Raw genomic sequence first — 5,233 nt, 5'->3', positions numbered from 1 at the left:
TTTATTATATCTTATAGGTCTATATAAGTGAGTATATACCGTGTTTGTCTTTCTCCTTCTGGGATATTTCATGTATGAATGTAACCTAGAACCTCTGCTCAGATGTAGCCTGTGGTAGCTCAGTAACCAATTGGTTTCCCATAGTGAGGGGAACAAGGACTATTTCTAACAGGAACTCAATGACTGGCTCTTTGGCCTCCCCACCCCCCAAGGGAGGAGCAGTCCTGTTAGGCCACAGAGGAGAGCTTTGCAGCCAGTCCTGAAGATGCCTGATAAAACAGGATCAGATGAATGGGGAGGAGGTCCCCCCTATCAGTGGACTTGGCAAGGGGCACGGTGGAGAGGAAGGAGGGAGGGAGGGACTGGAAGGGAATGAGGGATCGGGACACGGCTGGGGTACAGAGTTAATAAAATGTAACTGATAAGAAAAAAATAAAATACAAAAGAAAAAAAAAAAAAAAAGAAAAGACCCCTGTGCCCAGATATTTTAATTCTGTTACTCTCCTTGTGGAGCTCCTGTCCTCCATAGGTCTAACTATCTCCCCCTTCTTTCATAAGATTCCCTGTATTCTGCCCAAAGTTTGGTTATGAGTCTCAGCATCTGCTTTGATACACTACTGGGTAGAGTCCTTTTAGAGGCCCTCTGTGATAGGCTCTTATCCTGTTTCCTGTTTTCTCCTTCTTCCAATGTCTATCCTGTTTATCTTTCTGATTGAGGATTGATGATCATCTTACCCAGGGTCATCCTCCTTGCTTAACTTCTTTATATATACAGATTTTTGTAGGTTTATCCTATATTATATGTCTAGTATAATATTTATAAGTGAGTATATACAATGCGTGTCTTTCTGCTTCTGGGATACCTCACTCAGGATGATCTTTTCTAGATGGTATGATAGTGCACATGAGCGACCCCAAAAATTCAACAGAGAACTTCTTCAGCTGATAAACACATTCAAAAAGTGGCTGGATACAAAATTAACTCAAGAAATCAGAAGAGCTCCTGTATTCCCTTAATTAAAAAAAATAATTTAAGAAAAATCTATAAGATAAGATCTAATTATTGATGTAATAGCTGTACAGATGTCTTGGTGGGGGTAACCAGTAATTAAGAACTAGTAAAGAAGATGGAACGTATGAATGGAACATAAGCCTGCACAATGTTTCCTAGGGCAGAATTCTCAGCCATCATTTTGCTATTCTGCTATGCTATCTAAATATTTTTCTATATATCTTTAGATTATCCCAATTATATTTCTGAAAATAAAGGGAGGAAGGGTAGATGAAGAGGAGGAGAGTTGAGATTTAGGAACTGAGAGGGTAAGAGGGAGGGAAAACTGTGCTCAACTAAATTAAGTAAATATTAAATATTATATATACTTATATTACATATAAGTATATTACATATAATCATATTTGTAATTATATAATATATTATATATGATTGTATATTATTTATTGAGATCTTATACATAAAACATAAAATATATTAATAATATAATTTGTATTATAATTTGTATATATCATTATTATATACTATTATATACAACATGTGAAATTATATAATATATATTAATGTGTATTAAAAATATATATTATATAAATCCATTGCTGGGTGGAGTCTCTCCAAGGACTGCTATGCTAGGCTCCCACCTAAAAATATAACAGAATGTCCTTAATAGTTTTGGAGTATTCCTTGGTGTGGTTCTCATTTTGGGCCAGGCATTGGTTGGGCATTCCCTCAATCTTTGTTCTAACTTTATCCCTGCAGGTCTTTTAGGCAGGGAAAATTTTGGGTTGAAGTTTTTGAGAGTAGGTTGGTGTTCCTTCTCCTCCACTAGGAGTCCTATCTCCTTAGATGATGGTCTCATTAATATCAATTGCCTCAGCTACCAGGGACCTCAGCTGGAGTCACTCCCATATCCTCCCAGGAGCCTACCCCGTTTTAGGTCTCCAGCTTGTCACAAAGATGCATTGGTTTCTCTTCTTTCTGCAAGCCATTTGTCCTCCCACCTCATCTCTCCCCAAATCTGCTTCCCACCCTCATTTCTCTCAGCATTCCCTCACCTGTTCTGTTCCTTCTCTTCAACCACGTTTTCTTGTCAATTCTACCTGTCATTCTGAGTAAGATCAAGCATCCTTCATTGAGCCCTCTATGTTACTTAGCTTTTTTGGGTCTGTGAATTGTAGTATGGTTATCCTGTACTATATGCCTAATATCTGCTAATAAGTGAGTATGTACCATGTGTGTCTATTTGGGTCTGGGTTACCTCATTCAAGATGATCTTTTCTCCAACTATCCATTTGCCTGAAAATTTCATGATTTCCTTGTTCTTAATATCTGAGTAGTATTACATTGTGAAAATGTGCGAGTTTTCTTTTCCTTACAGAAGCTTATTAGTTTCATGAGGTCTATTAATTTTTAATATTAGAGCCTGAGCTGTTGGTATTCTGTTCAAGAAGATGACTCCTGTGCCAAGGAGTTCAAAGCTCTTCCATACTTTCTGTTCTAATAGATTTAGTGTTTCTGGTTTATGTTGAGGTCTTTGATCCACTTGCACTTGAGTTTTCAGTAGGTTGACAAACTTGGGTCCATTTGCATTTTCTACATGCAGACATTCAGTTAGACCAGCACCATTTGCTGAGTATACTTTCTTTTTTCAATTGAATGGTTTTGGCTTCTTTGACAAAAATCAAGAGCCCTTATGTCAGGGTATTCCATTCAATTCCATTGATCAACTAGTCTGTTTCTATGCCAGTATCATGTAGGGTTTTTTGTTTGTTTGTTTGTTGTTATTTATTTATTTATTTATTTATTTATTACTATGGCTCTGTAGTACACTTTGAAATCAGAGACAGAAATACCTTCAAAGTTCTTTTATTGTATAGGGTTGTTTTAGATATTCTGGGATTTTTGTTTTTCCATATAATCAGGGAATGCTGTAGTTAAAACAAGAAGACAAAGAAACATGAGCTTTGCTTCATGATCTCTGAAAATATCATTAGCCTGTGGATGTTGTGAGAAGCTATGACAAGACCAAACCAATAACTATGACTCTAATGGTGAAGAAATAATGCTGAAACCTCAAACCAACTGATGCCACTCAGAGCTGTTGGGATTACAAGAACATGAAAAGAGATAAATGACTCTTGGTTTATGAAGCCCTATACAAATTATTACAGGATGGCAAAGGGAGGATGGTATCAATGGAAACAAAAATCAAACAATGAAGTCAACTATGGTGAATTTAACCTCTCATTTTTGAGCATCAATCTCCTATGTTTGAAGAGTACATCAAGTTCATAAAGCTATTATAAATAATTATAAAATTATGTTGGGAAAAATTCAAAAAATTAATAAACTAGTACTATGACTTTATTTTTTTTACACTTGTCTGGGAATCTTTGGTAAGATATTTTTCATTTCCTCATTTGCTTATACATTCATTATTTTATATTAATTTAAAGTCATAAACACTTAATTCTAATTATCTCAGCTTGTAGTCAGTGGAAACTCTTAGTTTTCCTCTTGTTACTCACTAATTGGAACACTGAGCTATTTCAGTCCTATCTTGTGTTTCCCTTGATCTTCTTGATATGCGAATATATTCCTAATCTGGGTTGTTAAAATTTATTTCTCTATGTTCTTCTATGTTTTCTTTTAAATATAATATAACATAATGTTTTGTTTTCATTTCAATGGAAACAAAATGAAGTTAGTTTTGTATATATTATGAAAGATGCACACGGTATATACTCACTCATATAGATATATAATATAGGATAAACCTACTAAAATCTGTACACCTAAAGAAAATCAAGAGGGAGGACTCTTGCTAAAATGCTCAATTCATATCCAGAAAGGCAAAGAGGCTGGACATCAGAAGAAGGAGAAAAGAAGGAACAAGTCAGGAATCTGACACAGAGGACCTCTGAAAGGCTCTGCCCTGCAGACTATTAATGCTGAGACTTATGGGCAACCTTTGGGCAGAGTACAGGGAATCTTAGGAAAGAAGTGGGAAACAGTAAGATCTGGAGAGGACAGGAACTCCACAAGGAGAGCAACAGAACCAAAAAATCTGAGCACAGGGGTCTTTCCTGAGACTGATATTCCAACCATGAATGGAGATAATCTAAGACCCCTGCACAGATGTAGCCCATGGCAGTTCAGTATCCAAGTGGGTTCCTTTGTAATAGGAACAGGGACTGTCTCTGACATGAACTGATTGGCCTGCTCTTTAATTACCTCCCCCTGAGGGGGAAGCAGCATTACCAGGCCACAGAAGAAGACAATGCAGCCACTCCTGATGAGACCTAATTGACTAGGATCAGAAGGAGGGAAAAGAAGACCTCCCCTATCAGTGGACTTGGGGAGGGGCATGCATGCAGAGGGTGGAGGAAGGGAGGGATTGGGACAGGAGGAGGGAGGGAACCACAGGGGGGATACAAAGTGAATAAAGTGTAATTACTAAAGAATTAAAAAAAAGAAAGATAAAGTGTAGTTAATTTTTTCATTTGTTCATTTATTATTTGTGTGGGTGTGTTTAATGTACTTTCCTGAGGTGCATATAATTCTTTTACATAATTAACTGGTAAATAGTTTAATTTTGTGAAACAATACTACTTTCCATCAATTGAAATGACTGCATGATTATGCTTGGTATGTAAAGATTGTGCAATGCCCTGAATGAGTTTAAAATGTTTAAGTAGCTTTGTAAATTTGTGTCCCAGGAATGAAACTCACTTGTCTCTAATATGTCACTCAATTTATGTCTTTCTTGGGTTAATTTGCTAATGTTTTAAAGGCTTTGAAAGATTTGTCTGAGCTTATGCATGTATTTGAAGAGTCTGTTCAGACTTTTTTCTTTCTTCCATGAATTTCCTTTTTCAGGTGATATTCTTAGCTTGCTAAGCTACCTTCCTGTTATAAGGGTGGGAGAGATTTTTCACATTTACCAAAGCAGATGTCTTCATTGGAGGCAAGATGATCTGTGGCATAACAACACTGGCTTTTAAAAGGATATCATTAGAGATGTGATAACATTCTCAGTACATCATCTCACATCTTGGTTGCACCATCCTATGGTGTGAATTTGCTTTCATTTAGCACAAAGGAAAAGAATCAAAGAATTACATTTAATATTTTATTTGTTTTTGTGCTTTTGAGTTATCATTTTAACCGTTCTATTTTTAATCAATAATCCAAAAGGAGACAAAAATATGTGTATTTGAT

The sequence above is a fragment of the Psammomys obesus genome, unplaced genomic scaffold (genome assembly GCF_907164565.1).
Source record: "Psammomys obesus unplaced genomic scaffold, mPsaObe1.curated_primary_1811, whole genome shotgun sequence".
In the NCBI taxonomy this organism is placed as follows: Eukaryota; Metazoa; Chordata; class Mammalia; order Rodentia; family Muridae; genus Psammomys; species Psammomys obesus.
This window is presented reverse-complemented; position numbering follows the sequence as displayed.